Consider the following 21,697-nt stretch of genomic DNA (forward strand, 5'->3'; position numbering starts at 1 on the left):
TATAAAAATGATTGATTCCAAAGCATATATGCTATAGAATTTGTAAAATATTATATAGATTTTATAGCATATGCTACGGTGCGCCAGAAGGAGGTTTAAATAAAAATGAATTGGCACTTAAAAATTATTTTTGATTATGGTTCTAAGATGAATAAAAAACTTTTCTCAATAGGTTTTAAAATCAGCTTACGTGCCCAATTTAAAACAAATTGAGTTTTAAATATTTAAAAATAGTGTTTTATGAGGAACCAGAATTTATTTAATGTATACTTATATGCGTATAGATAATAGATGTTTTAGATTTTTCATATAAATTTATTAACAATGAAGTTATTTTCTTGTTTCGTTTTTATATTTATGCATTAAGAGTGTCGAACGGTATCTGAAATTCTTTGGCAAGAAGAGAGCTTTAATTATCGCTCTGAATGTGAAATAGTATTGATTTTAAAATACTTTTTTCTCGAAACACGAACACTTTTAACAAAATCAGCCAAAATCCTCATCTTATAAATTTCCTAAATTCAAAAGACTGTACGAATCCATAGAAAAACATGGTGGCAAAACAAAAAGTAGAAAAGTAATCTAATAACAGCTGCGACTTTGTGCGCCCTGCATGCTGCTGCCATCTGACGGCGGCAGGAGGTAATGTACCTGTCATTATATTACTTTTCGTTTTGCTATCGTGTTTTTGTATGGATTCGTACAATCTTTAGAATTTAGGAAATTTATATAAGATAAGGATCTCTAGCTGCTTTTGTAAAAAGTGTCCGTCTTTCGAAAAGAAAGTATTTTAAAATCAATGTTTAGTGCCGTTTTTATAGAGCGATAATTAAAGGTCTCTTCTTGCCAAAAAATTTCAGAGACCATTCGACTCTCTTAAATAAATTTTGTCACTCTTAAAATCGTTCTTTTAACATTATAATTTAATTTTTTAAAATCGGACACAAACATTATAGCAATATAATTATTTATATGTAAAATTGAAAATAAGTAATTATTTTATCATTTATTACAGTATTTATTAGATTAAATAAATTCTGATTCCCCATAAAACACTGTTTTTATATAAAAACTCAATTTTATTTAAATCGGGCACGTAAACTGATTTTAAAAACTATTGAGAAATGTTTATTATTCATCTAAGAATCATAATCAAAAAGAATTTTTAAATGCCAATTCATTTTTATTTAAACCACCTTCTGGCGCACCGTGATGCATTTGAATCAATAATTTTTATACCTTTGGCAAAAATGCTGTTGATTTAATAGCATATTTTTCTTAGTGTAACGAAATTTTGGTTGGCTGAAACAAAGTCGTATATAGAGTTATCTCAACCAAACATTTCTTTAGGCCAATAAAATTATTTGGTTGAACATTTTTAAATTCCAACTAAAATTTAATTACGACAACCAAATAATTTAATTTGCCTTCTGTAAAAAATATTTGTCTTAAAAATAATTTATATTATTTTAACTAAACATCTATTCTTAATAAAATATTAATTCGAAAATTTGTTACATCTATCCTTAATAAAACATATGCATTCAAAAATTTGTTACACTTAAATATTCCAATTAGAAATAAATTACATCAAAATTTGCACGAAGCTTTATTGAAGAATCCGAAAATTCTATTTTGTAACATATAATGTCTATAAATTTAAAACATCGTCTCTCCGCTTCAAGGAAGGGTTTTCATTTGAAAATTCAATACATTAAATGCTTCATATCATACATACGAATGTAAAATCAATAGAGCAAAAATGGGATTTAAAAAACAAGTTTACAAACCTGATTTATAATCAGGTACATACAATGCTACATAGTTTCCTTGAAGGGGTTGGAGAGTTTTCGTCTTCTTAAGCCTCTGTGTATATATATACATATATGTATATATGTAAAGAGGGAAAAAAGAAATAGAGAGAAAATAAAATCTAAAATGATATCAATATTGGAAATTTCTCTCTCTCTCTCTCTCTCTCTCTCTCTCTCTCTCTCTTCCTGGATATATAATTGAGAAAACTCAAAAAAATGAATTGCGTTCAATCGAGATGATTAAAGATAAACTCTTTCAATTGACAAGCTGACGACTCTATATATCTCATATTTATTTCAACGTCATAAATTCATCACTTTTCAATTGATTCAGATCGGAGTTCTCATAGTCGACATATATCCCGTGCAGAAATTTGACCTATTTTAAAAAGGGGGGCTTTGGTCGGCGCCTCGATAGTTTTTCTTGTTTGGAAAAAATTTAAATAAATTCAATTTTACATTACCTTTTGTAAAAAAAGTTATTAACAATTTTTAAGAAAATTTTTAGAATATTTTATATTTTTTTATTTTAACACACTGAGAAAAATGTTTAGTCAGAGCAACCAAACTATTTATTTGAGTCAACCAAAAAATTTGGTTGAGTGTTTTTTTTGTTGGCATAACAAAAATGTTCGATTGAGATAACTCTAAGAATTTGTTTCAAACAACCAAAATTGTCTAATCAAACGATTTTGTTGCAAACACAAATACATTTTTTTCATTGATAAATAATTAAATAATTTTTTTACAATAAGAATTGGACCACAATTTCGTGAAATTTATATTCTACGAATGTTTCTCGGTATAAATTTTTTGTATATATTTCTAAAATTTTGCGTTTACGTAAATTTTTTTCTAAATGTATAAAATTTTAACATCATTTGATGAAAATACTATTTTTTGACAGTTTAAGTAAATTTTCTTCAATTTAAAGATTGAAAAAAACAGTTTTAATTTTAACATTAAATATATTAATAAATAAATTAATAAATAGAAGATAACTAGAAATTTTTGAACAAGAAATATAGTGCAACAAATTTTGCATGAGTAATTGAAGTCATTAGTCAATTTCGACTAATTGAAATGTATGTGAAGGCTGATTGATTCGAATTTCGTGAGTATTGTATATATATATATATACATATATATAAACATATATAGAGAGAGGGTTGTTTGGCTTTTAATGATAACTATATTGAATATCAAGATATTGAAACAGTGTGTGACATTGAGATGTTTGAAACTGTCTGTTTGCATCTAGATTCAGATCACAAACAGAGATCTATGGGTAGAGAGGCAAACCGCCTATTAGAGCTATTAGACCTGAGTCCGGCTAGACGCCAGAAAGGTTACACAATTAGGTAATGGCCAGGGTCCAAAATTGAACCCTACTGTTGGGTATCGCGCGCGCCTCAGCATCCAGGGCCATATAGTATATATATATATATATATATATACCTTCGAAATTCCCGAGCATCCCAACTTTTTTTATTCTTTTACGTTTCGAATCTATTATTCGCAATATAACTTTCTTTATTTCTAAATACCTTACAGTAAAATATTCTTTCTCTAAATGTTTTATCTGAAATCTTATTCTTTTTTCTGATTTCTAGATAATACACTGAGAAAAATGTTTAGTCAGAGCAACCAAAATTTGGTTGAACCAAATTTTATTGGTATTTAAGCAACCAAACTATTTGTTTGAGGCAACCAAACTATTTGTTTGAGTCAACCAAAAAATTAGGTTGAGTGTTTTTTGGTTGGCATAACAAAAATGTTTGGTTAGCTTAACCAAATTTTTTTTGTTAGGTCAACAAAAATGTTTGGTCGATCAAACAGTTTTTTTTGTAAAATTAAAAATTTTATTCTATCTTATCTCATTTCTTTTTATCTTTTTTATTTATTTCATTATTTATTTATCAATTTAACATTGAATTTATATTTATCAAATTGAAATATTTATGAACTCTGAAAAATCTCACCTCCGCCTGGGATCGAACCTCTGTTTTAAAACTAAAGATCGGGAGCACTGACCACTGGACTACCCATCCTTGTGAGAGATTTAAACTAACTGTTCTCTTAAGCTATGAGCTGAGAGCGAATCAAATTATTTGGTTGTCGCAACCAAATTTTCATTAGGACAACAAACGATCATTTGGTTTCTTAAACCAAATTATTTTGTTGTCGTAACCGAATTTTGGTTGGAATTTAAAAATGTTGAACCAAATAATTTTGTTGGCCTAACCAAATGTTTGGTTGAGATAACCAGACTTTGTTTCAGCCAACCAAAATTTCGTTACAAGAACCAAAATTGCCTAACCAAACAATTTTGTTGCAAACACTAAATTTTTTTTCTCAGTGTAATGGAATGTAGTCATGAGTGGACCACGTTTTGTTTTTCGTGTACAACACTCATAAAAATCAAGAGAGTGATCCATCCAGTGAAAATAGACGGCATTTTTGCGAGCACAAATTTTTTTGAATAAACATTAAAATTTTTGTTTATATCCATTTTGAATGATTAATTTGACTGCCTAAATAATATGTGAAAACCAAACGTACCTCCAAAAAGCAAAACGATACTATTTTTAGGCACTTGGAAAATGAGATCTGAAAATTTTTTCTCTACTTCGTGTTGTTCAATCACCTGTTATGAATATAAATATGCGTTCGGATTTTCACTGAAAATAGTTTTGAAACAATGCGCATCTATTACAATAAACATTTTTAAGCATAGATTTATTTTACATAAAAAACTAAGAAGTAGTCCACTGATGACTACATTCCCCTATACAGAAATAAAATTTACAAGAATAGATTGACTACTAGAAATTTTAGAATCCTAAGGAATTAAATGGTAAATTTTTTTCTCAGTGAACATTTTTCTGGCGAAGTGCAATGATGAAAACTCTCGATTCGAGTCATTCATCTGTGAATATAGACTTGTCTATCTGTTATGGTCGAGCTCCAATTTCAGATATATATATATATATATAGTGAACGCGCATAAGTGCACTTGCATAGGTCATAGGCACACTGACATTAATTCCCATATGAGTGCTAATCCATTCACTGACGGAGCCTCGTTCAAATTAGAAAGATTGCTCTGGTGAGCTGCTGCGATCAGTTTGATAAACCGTTTTTCTCTCTCTCCCTCTGACTCTCTATAAATTTGGGAAGATTCATAAGAGGTAAAATATCCATTTTTTATCACAAGGTTTATAACTGATCATTCATTTCATTTCCGCCTGTGGTTTCATTTAGTCAATCAATCGTTATGAATTTATAGACATCCGCATAATATGCAAAAAGAAACCAAATGTTAAACCGAGTTTTTTTTACTATACATTTAAAAATGCTGCTGTTTCTGCATCAAACGAAATGTAAAATTTAAAATAATTTATAGTATTCGTTCAAAATTAGTTATAGTCACGGTTTTTCGGGGTCGCTGATCACAAATCTGACATTAAAATTCAAATAGTGGACACAATAATGACTGAATTTTTAAAAGATTCTTAAATTTTTTCACACACTCGTTAGTTAAGAGTTATCAGAGTCGCTGAACAAAAGAGGATCAAAGGTAAGCAGAAAAAAAATTGTTTTGTTTTATATCGAGTCTAAGTATTTTGTTTTTATTCAAGAAAATGAAAAATTTTTTCCTTTAAATCGAGTCTATATGTTATCAAATATTTTAGTTTATATAGTTTTATTTTTTTTTAATTTCAACAAAGATTCTGCTACTGAATCTAAACAAAAATTTATCTTTTCTGTATTAAAACATTCCCTATATGAACTTTTTTAACATTAACTAAATTAAAGTTTTGTGGTAACCTTAATACAGTACCAACCGATTAAAATATTTTAATTTGAAGAAAATTTGGACATTTTTAATCTATTTTTTAATTTTCTTGTTCTTTGCTTTATCACTATGTTGAATTGGAGTATTTTGTAGACATTTGATTTCTCTTTTGGATGTTATTTTTAAATATTGTTACACTGAAAAAAATGGTTTTCTTTTGAGAACAAAACGTTTGGTTAGTATTTAAAGCAATTAAAATTTTTTTTATTGACTCAATAAAAATTTTGATTTTAAAATCAAACTTCGATTAACACAACCAAAATTAGAAAAACAGGAATTTCGTTGTTCTAATTAAAATTTAATTGAAACAACCAAAAATTTTGTTGATGCAACAAAAAATGTTAGTTGCTTTAAATACCAACCAAACGTTTTGCTGTCAAAATTAAACCCTTTTTAGGCCTAGGAAAGTTTACTTTAAATAAATAAATAAATTTAGATACACTGTTTTTTTGAAAGCACCAAATTGATTCCGCGCATATAAAATGGATCAAAACGTTGCATCTAAACAATTTGATACGAATTTTGTTATCAATTTTTATAACTTCAAGTTAATAGTGTCTTCAAATTTCCTTTAACCCATTAACGCCCAAATGTCCACAATTTTTAACTTAACTTCAATGAAAGAATTAAAACATTAAAAGACCAGATATTTTAATGCCCATGGGTTCTAGGGGGTATTGGGTATCGCTCTTTCAGATTTTGAGGTCAAAATAGAGATTGGTCTACCAGGAAATCCAATATGGCGAATAAAATAAAAAAAAACCGCAAAAAATCACTGTTTTTTTAAAATATTTTTTTTGAAGATGGCGGACTCAAAATGGCGGAAAAGTAACTGCAATTTAGTAGATATGAACAGAATATTGAACTAACAGTTAAAAAGTCATTAAATCTGCCTCAAAATAGTTACTCGGGGGTTTTCGGGGTCGCTGATTACAAATCCGATGTCGGTTTTTTAAAATTCAAAATGGCGGATCCAATATGACGGACGATTTTTTAAAAATTCCTTGAATTCCCTTGAAACTTTTTACTCGGGGGTTTTCGAGGTTGCTGATTACGAATCTGAAGTTAGTTTTTTAAAATTTTAAATGGCGGATCCAATATGGCGGACAATTTTTTAAAAATTTATTAGATTCCTTTGAAACTTACTACTCGGGGGTTTTCGAGGTCGCTGATTACGAATATAAAGTCAGTTTATTAAAATTCAAAAACAATTCAAAGACCCCAAAAACCCCCGAGTAACAAGTTTCCAACGATTTGCATTAGATTTTCAAAAATTCGTCTGCCATTTTGGATCCGCCATTTTGAATATTTAAAAACTGATTTCAAATTCGTAATCAGCGACCCCAAAAACCCCCGATTACCATTTTTCAAGGGAATTGCATTAAGTTTTGAATAAATCGACCGCCATATTGGATCCGCCATTTCGAATTTTTAAAAACTGACATCGGATTTGTAATCGGCGAATATCTACTAAATTGCAGTTACTTTTCCGCCATTTTGAGTCCGACATCTTGAAATTGAAGGTTCTCATGAAAATAGTTTAAAACTACAACTATTTTATCCACCAATAGGATAGGTTAGATGTCTTAGAAAAAATGTTTTCGGCTTCAAAAAAAATATTTAAAAAAACAGTGATTTTTTGGGGGTTTTTTTTTATTTTATTCGCCATATTGGATTTCCTTGTGGACCAATCTCTATTTTGACCTCAAAATCTGAAAGAGCGATACCCAATACCCCCTAGAACCCATGAGCATTAAAATATCTGGTCTTTTAATGTTTTAATTCTTTCATTAAAGTTAAGTTAAAAATTGTGTACATTTGGGCGTTAATGGGTTAATGACAAATTTTCGTTTCTGCTAATAAATGAAAATGTATAATATTAGTTTTTGTTTATTATGGCTAAACAAAGAATAAATTAGATTTACCAATTTACACATGTATCCGCATACATTTGTTACTTAATAAACGTAATCTACATAACAATACAAAAAGTCCCCCTCTCATCTTTTATCATATTATATGAAGAAAAGGACGAGTGTAAATCTAACTATGAAATTTTTTTTTTGACAGAACGTTTGTTGCTGGACTCGGCAAACACGGTGGAACGTGATTTTTAAGGTTCGTTAAATCCGTCGTAGATATCGTCGGTGGACGAAGAAACGAGAAATGGTCTCGACATTAGGACAGTCAAGTTTTACGGAAGGGGGAAATGCTGCGAGAAAATACAGATAGAGAGAGAGAGAGAGAGAGAGAGAGAGAGAGAAATAAAGAGAGCAATAGTTATCGTGTGGGGTGTCGGCAATATAGGAGGGGAAAAAAGTAGAGGGCAAGGTAGTGTTATTCTAGAAATAATGCAGACAAAAACAGAGAGCAATGGAAGAGAGCGAGAGAGAGAGAGAGTAAGGAGTGGAGTCTATTATAGCGAGAGAGGGACACATAGTAGGAATGAGTTCATCTCTGCTAATGTAACGAGAATCAAGTTAACTCGTACATCCTTCTTAACTCGTGCGTAATCGACTAAGCAGAGCCTCGCGATTATGCGCGAATACAATCCATGCATCGATGAGCAAATCCTCTCTTGTAAAATCATTCCAATGATGTCATCAGACATTTTTGTATTTTGTTTTCTTTTTTTCCCAATGTGTGCGCGCAAATCTGTCAACTTTTGTTTCGGAAATAGAAAAAATTACTTTTAAAATAGTAAAATTTACTCCGGTGATAGTATTTTTTTGTTCACTATTTCCGGAGCAAAAATTTCGAAAAAATGCACAGTTTAGAATTTACTTTAGAAGTATAGTAAAAATTACTGTATTTTTGTATTCCAATTTTTCTTCTATTTAAAAAAACATTTCAAAGAGAAATGTTTTAATTCAGAAAAATATTTATTTTTGTTTTAGCATCAGTAGCAGAATTTCTGTCGAAACATAAAAAAAAAATTGAACTAAAAATGGTTGATGTATAATATAGACTCGATATAAAACAAAACATTTTTTTTCTCTTCTTCTGTCTTTTGGTCCTCTTCTTCAAGTATTTTTAAACAAAACTCAATTGTCATTTTAGAAAAAAATATAACTTAATTTATGTTAATAGTTCTATTTTAATTTTACCTATGGATCAAATTCGAACAAAAGAAAGATAAAAATTCAAAATAAAGATCGAATTTCATCTCGTGATGGTAAAACTCTATAGTGTTTCAGGTCCATTATAGATGATTTGAATTTGACGATATTGTATATATATACAAAGTCCATCGACCCTATGAGATCAACGTTTTGTTTCTCTGCTCCTTCTATATATCTTTCTCTTTTTTTCATTCACACGGGCCAATGATTTCGACTCGATATATATATATATATATATATATATATATATATATATATATACGAATAATTCGTACTTTCGTGATTCGACCGCGTTCGTGACTCACAAGATTAGGATCTGACCTCCTCTGTCAGATAGAACAACAGCTAACCGTTATAATAGACTTTAAAAAGTTTGTGCGCCAAATAAAAGAGTCGATGAAAGACATTCGCACTTTAATAATGCCCATTGGATTATAATCGTTTTGATCGCTATCATTATAGAAACAAATTAATAGAGTTTCCCGTTTATAACTTTAAATGGAATGATAGACATTTTCTCTAAAAGTTTAAAGTGAAAAAAGAAAAGTTGATGAAATTCAATAATATATATATATATATACCTGTAAAATAATATATATTAGGCCTTGATAACCTTTTATAAATACGTTCTGATAAGAAGCTAAGTAAAATTTATTTACCCCCCCCCCCAAAAAAAAGAGGAAAATTATTAATGTATCGTAAACTATTATCATTATATATCATAAATTATCATAAATCATTATAAAATACATGTATAGTAAATTGATTTGCTTTATCGCTGGAAATTTTTTTTATAGTGTTTTCGTAACTTGATAATATACTATATTTTATATTCTCATTACGTAATTTCTAATTTTTATTAAATTTAATACCCTGTTAAAAATTCATATATGCAGGCGAAAAATTTTTGTCATTTGGTATTGCATAAGTACTAAACTCCCATTTGTTGGTACAATCGAACGCGGATAAACACGAAATTTAATCATCGATTTCACGTAATTAGGGCGCGTAATTCCGCGAAACTAGATCACAGATTTCGCAAAATTTTATTGGATAATGAATTCCGCAAAATAAGATCACAGATTTCTCAAATTTTGATCATGAATTCAGCAAACTTAAATTACGGATTTCGCGTAATAATAAGTTAACGTATTCCGCGAAACTAGATCAAAGATTTCGCGTAATTATATCACGAATTCGTCGAAAATAGATCGTGGATATAACAAAATTAGTTCTCGCATTCCGCGAAATTAGGACACGAATTTGGCGCAATTAGGTCATGAATTAGGCGAAATTAGATCACGAATTCATCTAAACTAGATCGCGGAACTAATGAATTTTGTTCACGAATTTGCGTCATTTAATCACGAATTCTGCAAAATCACTTAAGGTATATCGCAAAATTAGGTTACGAATTCCGCGTAACTAGTTCACGGATTTTACACAATAAAGTGGCGAATTTCGCGATATTGGATCACGGATTACGCGTAATAATGTAACGAATTCCGCGAATCTAATTCGTGGATTTCGCAAAATTGAATCACGAATTCCGTGAAATTAGGTCACAGTTTTCGCGTAATAAGATAACGAATTCAGGATTTCACGTAATTTGGTCACGAATTTTGCCAAATTAGATCACATATATCGCGAAATTAGATAACGAATTCCGCGAAACTAGTTCAAAGATTTCGCGTAATTATATCAGGAATTCGTCGAAAATAGATTGTGAATATAACAAAATTAGTTCTTGAATTCCGAGAAATTAGGACACGAATTTGGCGCAATTAGGTCATGAATTAGGCGAAATTAGATCACGAATACATCTAAACTAGATCGCGGAACAAATGAATTTAGTTCACGAAATTCCGCGAAATTAGTTTATGGATTTCGCGTAATTAGGTAACGAATTCCTTCAAAGCAGGTCGCGAATTTGCGTCATTTGGTCACGAATTCTGAAAAATCAGTTAAGGTATATCGCAAAATTAGGTTACGAATTCCGCGTAACTAGTTCACGGATTTTACACAATAAAGTGGCGAATTTCGCGATATTGGATCACGGATTACGCGTAATAATGTAACGAATTCCGCAAAACTAATTCGTGGATTTCGCAAAATTGAATCACGAATTCCGCAAAATTAGATCACAGTTTTCACGTAATAAGATAACGAATTCAGGATTTTAAACAAGTCATGAATTTCACGTAATTTGGTCACGAATTTTGCAAAATTAGATCATGTATATCGCGAAATTAGATTAAGAATTCCGCGTAACAAGTTCACGGATTTCACGCAATAAGGTCGAGAATTTCGTGATATTGGATCACGGATTACGTGTAATAATGTAACGAATTCCTCGAAACTAATTCGTGGATTTCGCAAATTAAATCACAAATTCCGCGAAATTAGGTTACAGTTGTCACGTAATAAGGTAACGAATTCCGGTTTTCACGCAAGTCACGAATTTCACGTAATTTGGTCAAAAAATTTTGCAAAATTAGATCAAATATATCGAGAAATTAGATTACGAATTCCGCGAAACTAGTTCACAGATTTCACACAATAAGGTCCCGAATTTCGCGATATTGGATCACGGATTAAGCGTAATAATGTAACGAATTCCGCGAAACTAATACGTGGATTTCGCAAAATTGAATCACGAATTCCGCGTAACTAGTTCACGGATTTTACACAATAAAGTGGCGAATTTCGCGATATTGGATCACGGATTACGCGTAATAATGTAACGAATTCCGCGAAACTAATTCGTGGATTTCGCAAAATTGAATCACAAATTCTGCGAAATTAGGTCACAGTTTTCGCGTAATAAGATGACGAATTCAGGAATTCACGCAAGTCACGAATTTCACGTAATTTGGTCACGAATTTTGCAAAATTAGATGATGTATATCACGAAATTAGATTAAGAATTCCGCGTAACTAGTTCACGGATTTTACACAATAAGGTCGCAAATTTCGTGATATTTAATCACAGATTACGTGTAATAATGTAACGAATTCTGAGAAACTAATTCGTGGATTTCGCAAAATTGAATCACAAATTCCGCGAAATTAGGTCACAGTTTTTACGTAATAAGGTAACGAATTCTGGTTTTCACGCAAGTCACAAATTTCACGTAATTTGGTCACGAATTTTGCAAAATTAGATCACATATATCGTGAAATTAGATTACGAATTCCGCGAAACTAGTTCACGGATTTCACGCAATAGGGTCGCGAATTTCGCGATATTGGATCACGGATTACGTGTAATAATAAAACGAATTCCGCGAAACTAATTCATGGATTTCGCAAAATTGAATCACGAATTCCGCGAAATTTGGTCACAGTTTTCGCGTAATAAGGTAACGAATTCAGGATTACACGCAAGTCACAGATTTCACGTAATTTGGTCACGAATTCAGAAAAATTATATCACGTATATCGCCAAATTATATTACGAATTCCGCGAAAATAGTTTACGGATTTCACGCAATTAGGTCGCGATATTAGATCACGTATTAAGCGTAATAATGTAACGAATTCCGAGAAACTAGATCGTGTATTTTTGCGTAATGAGGTCACGAATTCTGTGAAATTAAATCACGTATTACGCGAAACGTGGTCGCGGATTTAGTGTAAAATAGATTACGAATTCATTGAAACTAAATCGCGAATTTCGCGAAACTATTTCACAGATTTCGTGAAAATGGGTCAGGAAATCCACGAAATAATTATGATTATGGTATCAGCGAAACTAGGTCGCAGATTTCACGAAATTAGATTACCAATTCAGTGGAAGTCTGTTAGAAGTCAGGGAATTTTGTTTCTTAAATTTCAATTTTCACTTCCTCTTTTACTTTTACATATTCTAATTAGAAAATGTTTACTTGCATATGAAAGTAGAAATATGAGTAAAAATTAGAATATTTAGAAGTGAAAGTGAAAGAGGAAATATGAGTAAAAATTAGAATAAGTGAAAGTGGAAGTGGAATTATATAATTGACCTTTAAGGGTGGAATTTCATTTTTTATTCGTTTGTGATTAAGCAATATACTCTACTTAAATTAACCCCAGGTTATTTCTAATGGAAATATTTACATTATTTATTTTAAATAAATATCTTTTTTTTGGTCAATATGCATTTTTTTAATCGAAATATCGTGATTTGAAATAATTTTACAAATTACGCTAGAAAAAAAAAATTTGTCATGTCACACCACGTTGGTGAAGACTTTTCCCCAAAGGTGTGCGACGTTATTTATGAACGTTCCCGTAGGTACTGAAATTTTTATTTTAATAACTTAACACAGCAAATAATATAATCTAAATTATCGCACACAAAGATAAAAAAAAATGCCGAAATGAAATAATATTTCCTATAATAAAAATTTAAAAGATAACTCCTTAAAATAAGTTTTACTATTATTGCTACTATTTTTTTCTGATTACTCCTCTCACCTGTCGGTTATTTTAGTAGCAGGTAAATGGAGGCAATGATGGGGCAATGAAACCAGTTCAAAGCTCTTTAACTGTTTTGTAACTGCTTTGAAATTGCATTTGAATAGTTTTCTACTGCATTCAATTTTCCATTCTTACAAACCGCGCATCTGGTGTTGATATATATATATATTTATGTGTATATTTATATTGATGAAATGTAGAATGAATCTTCATAAAGTGCAAGCTTCTTCTATATTTTTTTTCGTTTTTTTTTTTTTTTTTTTTATTTAGGTCGGAATTTCACGGCCGATGAAGGTGTATGTTTATAGATATATATGAACATGTTGAAAAAGCAAGGGAGGAATTGGCACACGGGTGTAGTGAAAGAAGTCCCAGCGGGCCAGTATATGTTGCATCGAACTACCCAGAAAGTGGAAAATGTAAATTTTACGAGCCAGCCAAGAGGGTAAAAAACAAAATATTCATATCTCATAAGTGACTTAAGTAATTATCATATCAACTTTAAGCTATGAATTATTTATTTAATATATAATTTTACTCTGTTTTTTTTTGTTGTTGAGTGTATGTGTGTATTCTTTAAAAAATATTTTGATAAAAACATATTTTTAAAAATTGATCTTAAAAAATAAACAATTTTTTGTTTATATTTTAAATTAATTTTGTAAATTTTTACTTAAACAAATTTTTATAATCATTTTTCCAGATATACGAATGCATATCGGAATTTTTTGTTTTTTTAAACTTTATTTTCTCTAATATAATAGATTTATTTTATTATTGTATATTGTCAATATTTTATCAAATACTGGTGAAATGTTATCATCCCAAAGTTACGCCAACTTTAGCGCCAATACTGGGTGCCAGTACTGCGCCAGTATTTGTCAGTATTGCGCCAGTACTGCGCCATTAGTAAATTTTTAATTGGGTATGTTTTATAAAAATTGCAAGTGTAAATGTAAATGCAAGTATAAATGGGAGTTGAAAAAACTAATTCTAATGAATGTTTGCAAAAAAAAAAAAAAAATTTTTTTTTATGTATTCTAAAATCAAACTATCGAGGATGACCTAAATAAAAGTCAAAGTAAAAAAAAATCGATTTTTTTGCCATATTAGTACACCCCAATATTTACTCAAAGAGAAAAACAATTAAATTCCCATCGATCAAGATGACACATGACGAGGCGGAAATATAGGTGCAAACGGACCTGAACCGGAAATCCCGTGATTCCTGTATATTCATGCACTATATATATAGTATATATGACAGAATACTATTGAGAAGATTTTCACTCGCCGAGTATAATCTCAGCACGTGTGACAGTGATAATTGCCTAAATATTTGTGCTCGCGAAAGACACCCGTGCACTGATTCGTGTTAATTAAAGGGGCAATTGAATTAATCGCGTTATGTCTTCGTTAGACGTTCATCCAAGGAGATCGAGCTCCGCCCTCGATATATAAGTCGACGTTGTAACAGCTCCTTGAAAGCGAGAAAGAGAGAGAGAGAGAGAGAGAGAGAGAAGATAACGTAGCTCACACGTATTGGTAACAAGATTGAATGGTGAACAAGACTCTGCAGTTGGCGAAACAAGTGCGGAAAAATGGTAACGATGTTACTTTTCTCCTGATATTTTTTCTACAGTAACAACGTGTCTATATATATATATTGAAAATCGTATTAGGCCATACAAGTAAAAAAAAACCTGAAAGCACGTGGGAATTTTTTTTCGAAAAAATTGGACATTAATTTTCTCACTGCTTCGCCGTCTTGCATTTGGATTGAACAATTACTGTCAATATAAATATGGTTCAAAAAATTAAATTACTTTCTATATATTGTAACTTTTTACAATGAAAAATGAATTTTTATATATTTTTTTTTATAAGCGTCTGTATAATGAAAGTTGTTTCTATAAATTTTGAAAAAAAAAAATTAAGAGTAAATGATTAGAGAGATTAAAATCGAATTTCCTGCTTGTTATACAGTAATTGATAATCCAAGTATAAATCATATGTATAATCAGGAAGTAATGAAGTTCAAACGATAATATCGGGCGTGTATATATAGTGAATTTAACTTTCATGTGTTTTTTTTTTATATTATAAAAGCCAGATCTGGTTACATAGTTTGAAAATGTTTTTGCTTTTTTGTTTTTTTTAATAAAATGTTATCACTTCCTTTGAAGTACTTTTCGAGTACTTGTTTAATACAAGTTGAACTAGATGTTTGTAAAATATTTTGAAAATTAAAAAAATTCTCTTAATTGAATTTGTTGTTACATTATATATTTATTATGTAAAATTATTTTAAATATTATTAAAAGAAAATTTTTTTTTTATTTATTAAAATGACATTATTAAAATGTTTAAAAAAACGGTTAAAAACGAACATAACCTCAAAACTCTATGCCAAATGCCAAAAGCGAAAGTTAAAACGAACATAACCTCAAAACTCAAGGCCAAATGCCAAATAGGTAGGTTGAAACAAGCATAACCACAAAACTCTATGCCAAATGCCAAAAACGTAGGTTAAAACGAACATAACCTCAAAACTCAAGGCGAAATGTCTAAAACATACTCTCTAAATCTGAATTAGTGAAAATTTTAACAAATTTCAATTAGTGACTCACTTTTTGCTGTTGAGTTGATAAAATTTAACTAATTAATAGTAAAAAAAATTTACTATCGAATTACTAAAACTTACCTAACTAAATCAAAAGCAAAAAGTGTGTCACTAATTTAAATTAGTTAAAATTTTTACTAATTCAAATTTAGAGAGTAGGTTCAATTCGAAAATGAAGGTCATATGACAAAAACAAAGGTTATAGAAACGAACATAACCTTAAAATTCAAGGTCCCGTGTTAAAAATATAGGTTATAAGGGGCATAACTTCCCAGTCTCCTTTACCCTTACCCTCACAATGTCCTCTTCTTCTTTTCCCCTACCCTCGAAATATAGGTTAATATCTGCAAACATAACCTCAAAATTGTAGGTCATAAGTCAAAAGGCCGCTGAGTTTGAGCTTAAAATCAAAAAAACATAACCTCAAAATCGGGTTAAAAGTCAAGGGGTCGCTATGTTTGAGATTAAAACCTAAAAACATAACCTCAAAATTGTAGGTCATAAGTCAAAAGGCCGCTGAGATTGAGCTTAAAATCAAAAAAACATAACCTCAAAATCAGGTTAAAAGTCAAGGGGCCGCTATGTTTGAGATTAAAACCTAAAAACATAACCTCAAAATGTAGACCATGAAATGCATGAAATGCAAAACCAAGAGGGGAATATAACCTAAAATTTCAATATTTAGATCCTCAATTATCTATAAGACAAAATTATTGTACATTTGAAGAAATTAAATTTGATTCATAAATAAAAAATACTTTTGAAAAACTTGTTTAAAACCTGGAAAATATGTTTAAAAAAAATGTAAGAAATCTATGTATATACGTTAATAGTAAATGACTGCAAGGAAATAGATAAGACAAAATGCAAGATAATCATCGGCAATAAATGTAAATATTACTCGGCGCCTCTCTTTTCGTTTTTTTTCCCTCTTTTTTTTTTTAACTCTAAAGCAACATCCACGTTCGACCTCTCCCCCAAAAAACATCTTTACATTCTTCCGCTTTCTTTCACTCCGCGGCATTACTCTTTCGAATGAATGTTCAAAGAGGGATAAAGGCAAAGCTGAGGAGGAGAAAAGGATCCTTTATCTCTGCCATCCATTTCTTAGGTACGATCTGTACTCGGTGCAAGGAAGATGAAGAGCAAAGAGAAAGATATTTACCGGGGATATGAAGGCTCCCAGAGAGGAGAGACAGATATCTCTCTCTTTCTCTCTCTCTCTCTATCCGAAAGAGAAAGAGAGAGCAGATCATATTAAAAAAAGAAAGAGAGAGAGAGAGAGCGAAAGTATAAAAAAATTATTGAAAAAATTATTTCCAAGCATCTAAGCAGAAAATTAATAATTAATAAAAAAAAATTAATTTTTAATTTCAAAATTTGTTTACCTTGGTTTTCTGCATTTAAAGAATGACTAAAATAGATCGGTTTTTATATAATTGATTGTTATATATCTCAAAACACAATTTCCATTCAAAATTCAAATCATTGATATACGTACGTCGATCCTTATACCACTGTATCTGAAATGAAATTAAAATTTCCTTTTTTTATTAGACTGTCAATTAAATTATAACCATTTAAATGAGAAACTTAATTATTATGTCCAAGAAGTTAGACCAGTAAAGTTAAAATATTCAAAAAACAAAAATTGTGCCCAAATTGTGCTTACTGTGCAAATATTCATTTTTTAAAAAACTCAAAATTATTTTATAGACGAAATTTTATTTTCTGAATTGGCATTTGCAAAATTTATTTTTATACAAATTTTTACATAACCAAATTTTTTGCTACTAAACTTTTTTGTGGAAGCAAATTTAAATTTAACAGAATTCTCATTCAATCGAATTTTTAAAGGACAAAAATTCCAATTCACCGAATTTTAATTTGTTCGAATTTTTAATGGATATAATTTTTAAGAAGCCGAATTTTTATTTGTCCAAAATTACAAATGGCCAAACAAACAAAATCGACAGAAAGATTTCGGTGCAATTTTCAAAAATTATCAAGAAAATCAATTTTTGAAAATTCCGCAGAAATCTTTCTGTCGATTGTTTGTTCGGCCATTTGTACAAAAAAAAATTCGGTCAAATTAATATTTGGTGAATTGGAATTTTTGTCATTTAAAAATTCGAATCACATAAAATTCAATTGAATGAGAATTCTGTTAAATTAAAATTCGCTTAGATTAAACTTTTTTTTTAAATAAAAATTAATTAATTTCAAGAAAATGACTGAAAAATAAAAAATTCTACCAAACAAAAAATTAGTAGTTAAAAATTTTGTATTTTAAAAATTCGTATAAAAAAAATAAATAAATTCTGTCAAATGCTAATTCGAAAAATGAAAATTCGTCTAAAAAATAATATCCGAAAACTAATTTTGGTCAGCTTTTGGACGCAGAAAAATAAGAACGTTTCTTAACGTATTTTTTTACGCTGAACTCGAATCTGCTATCTAAATTTGAATCAGTGAAAAAGTCAGTGGTCTCAAATCAGTCGCTAAATTCTAGCTATTTGAATCAGTAACATTTCACTGATTTTCAGTCAAAGTAATTGATTCTCCAGTGAAATGTCACTAACTGTCAGTGAAAACCACTGATTCAAATAGCTAGAATTTAGCGACTGATTTGAGAGCAGTGACTTTTTCACTGATTTATATTTAGAGAGTGTCTTTAGATTTTTTCTAATACGTCAAATTTCAAAATGGCGGATCAAATATGTCGGGGAAAAAAAATTAAAAATCAGTAACATTCGCTTGGACAATGTTACTCGTGGGTTTTCTGGGTTGCTGATTACGAATATAAAGTCAGATTTTACAAATATTCAAAATAATAAGTTTTTCAAGCCAATTCATTTGATTTTTAATATTTTTCGTCTGCCATATTGGATCCGCCATTTTGAATTTTGAAAATCTGACTTCAAATTCGTTTTCAGCAACCTTAAAATCATCTAAGTTACGACTTTTTTTTCTAAGTCATATATTTCGATTTTCAGTAATAATTGTTTAAAGTAGTCGAAAATTAAAATTGCAATTATCTCAAAAACCTGACGTGTTATGAAAAAAAGGACAGCTAATTTGAATTCAGCATTAAAATTTACCTTAGAAACAGGTTTTCGTTGCTCCGGTCCAAAACCTTATGTTAATCTGTGTAATTATTTTTAATAAAATTCTAATTAATATGACGCTGATGTTACCAACGTTGATTCGACGAATCAACGAACTAATTTTTCGTTTTCAGATTGAAACTTCTTTATTTTGGTCCCAAATACATGCTTAAACACTAAAAATTCTCAATCAAGGAGAAGAAATATTCAATCTTAGGAAAAAAAAAAATTCTTTTCGTCGATTCAACGTTGGTAACTTCAGTGTCATTAATTAATGATTTTAATGGAAAAATTATGCTTCCTTGAATTCATCCTCAAAAATAGGCTAAAATCAAGATTTCTTTTAAGTGTGAAACATAACCTACATAATTTTTTTTGCTTCTTAGTTTCCTTTCTTCAGAACGCACCCAAAAAAAGTAATCTTAAATTTAGAGGAAAATTCCTCTTCTAAAATCCTCTGAATATTTCCTCTTAAAATACAAATATTCCATTTCACTGTAGAATATTTTTATTCTTTGTTGTAATGGAACAATGACAAAAGGAGTATTTTTGCATTTTTCTCTTCAATTACGATTTTCCTGTTTAAATTTAGTATATTTGAAAAAAGGAATAGTAAATACATGATATCGATTAGATTTTTTTCCTGTTTGACATTTGCGCTTTTGTTTTTCGAAACTGTCAATTTTCGTATTTTGTCATAATAGTCTTGTGTTATAAATCGAAAGACCAAAATGGAAAAGAGACTCGAAGATTTACTAAATTGATTTAAATCTGAGTGGATATATTGAATGGAGGTATAAATACAGAAAATATAACCTCTCGATGAATCTTCATTTCTTACTAATTTTCTTAAATATTTGCGTCGAACTTGTTTGATATTTGCAACTGGCTATAGCATTTTTTATTATTATTGTAATTAAATCTAATGTATTGATGCTCAGCAAAAAGCAAGAAATATTTTTCAGAAATATTTAATTAAAAACCAATATTTCATTCTTTATTCCAGGAATCTATATTATAATTTACCTTTTTTGAATGTAAATAATTAAATCTTATTAAATATTTATTATATTATTCAAATTTTAAAAAATTATTGGTTCTCTTGACATTAATAACACTAGGAATTTTTTTTGTTAAGTTTTTGATATCAACATTTAATTTAATGTGTCAAAACTGTACTTTATTATCAATACATAACCATTATTGTCTAATAATTTATTGTGTATTACGGTTATTTTCAACTTGTCAAAATATTAGAATATTATTCTTTCTTTAAGAGGATTTTTTCGAGAGGAAAATCCCTCTAAATTAAGATTATTACTTTTAATACCAAAATTAAGAGGAAAATATGCATTACATTTAGAGGAATCCTCTAGAATGAAAATTACTTTTTTTTTAAGGTGCGCGTATCACAGAATGGATATAATAATAATTATATTTTCTCCAAGTGTAAAAATGATACATTTGCAATAAATTGGAATTGCGTGTATTTTTGTTGAATTTATAAATTTGTATAATCACCGTACGTTTGTGACGTCAATTTATCTTTCGCTAATTTTGATTTCCAAAATGCAAGCAGCATGTAATTTGAAATGATCTACTGCACATTAAGTGGCCGGTGATGTAGTAATTATATCACAACGAAGAGTGAGAGAGAGAGAGAGAGAACTCGGAAAGAGAATAAGAGGCAAAAGGAATGATTTAAAGGAAGCTGAAATTTCGCGAGGGTAAATCACGTTTCTTAAATATGGTAGCACTGACCACTGGGGGTAATTATTGTTGCTTGAGTAAAAGGTCTCACGCTCAACCACCCTTTTACTTCCCTTTTTTTTCGAGCTCAAATCCACATTGACGACAATATATATATATATATATATATATACTCATACGTTGCTTAACAATTGGCCTAAGGGCAGTTTCCACACATCATTGAATCTCTCTCTTGGACTTTGGGTCCGCGAGGAACCGGTCATTTTTCTGCAGAGATTTCTGCGTGCAAGAGACTTCTTCTCTTTCTATATCGGCTTTTTTTTCTCCCCCCCCTCTCTTTCTCTCTTTTTTCTGTTTCTCTCGTTCTATCTTTGTCTTGCGTGAATCCCCTCTCTGTACTCAGTTGAAGATTGGTCGAACCACTATTCCCCCTTTTGGTCCAGGAGACTTTGTTCGACATCGCCAGTATAGAGTGCAGAAAAGAAGGTTCCCCTCCGACATCAGCATCAGTCCTCTCGGATGAAGTCGGATAGAATGGGGTCAATTGTGAAAGCGTTCGCCAGACGCTTCACGAGAGCGACAGAATTGATTTTTCTCAACAAGGATTCTCATCTTTGGAAGTAACTTAACTCTGTCGAAAATTAAACACGATATCTTCGCCGGTTGAGACCTGCAACTTTTTTTTTTTTGTTTCGGGTCAATGTCCAGCTCTCTCTCTCTCTCTCTCTCTCTCTCTCTCTCTCTGTTCCTCTATATATGGGGCATTCCATGTGAGATTTTCATTTAAAAAATTGATTTTGATTAGAATACACTTTTTTAGAATTATTTTTGAAAAATAAGGAAATATGTATTTTAAAAATTTTTTTATTTAATAAAAATTATTATTGAAGTTATGATTTTCTTTAACCCTTAACTGGCACCATGGGTCCAGTAGACCCAAGCATTTTTTCGAGCTCAAATTAATTGAATGTGTAGCTCTTAAATATCTTAAATATCACTTT

General features: G+C 30.0%; 1 protein-coding gene across 2 annotated transcripts in view; it reads right to left on the reverse strand.

The window, feature by feature from the left end:
• The window catches only part of LOC127278033 (uncharacterized), a 471,303-nt gene that overhangs the window by 395,189 nt on the left and 54,417 nt on the right, over positions 1–21,697 (reverse strand). The window contains exon 1 of one of the 2 annotated variants that reach the window (XM_051299534.1): positions 17,268–17,284. The exons of the other annotated variant lie outside the window; for it this stretch is intronic. The gene's annotated coding sequence lies outside the window, so the exon portion shown is untranslated. Of the gene's footprint in view, positions 1–17,267; positions 17,285–21,697 lie in introns of those variants that run through there. 2 annotated transcript variants of the gene reach the window in all.

This window comes from Leptopilina boulardi, unplaced genomic scaffold (assembly GCF_019393585.1).
Source record: "Leptopilina boulardi isolate dan_hultmark-lab unplaced genomic scaffold, ZJU_Lbou_2.1 LbouV2_194, whole genome shotgun sequence".
Taxonomy (NCBI): domain Eukaryota; kingdom Metazoa; phylum Arthropoda; class Insecta; order Hymenoptera; family Figitidae; genus Leptopilina; species Leptopilina boulardi.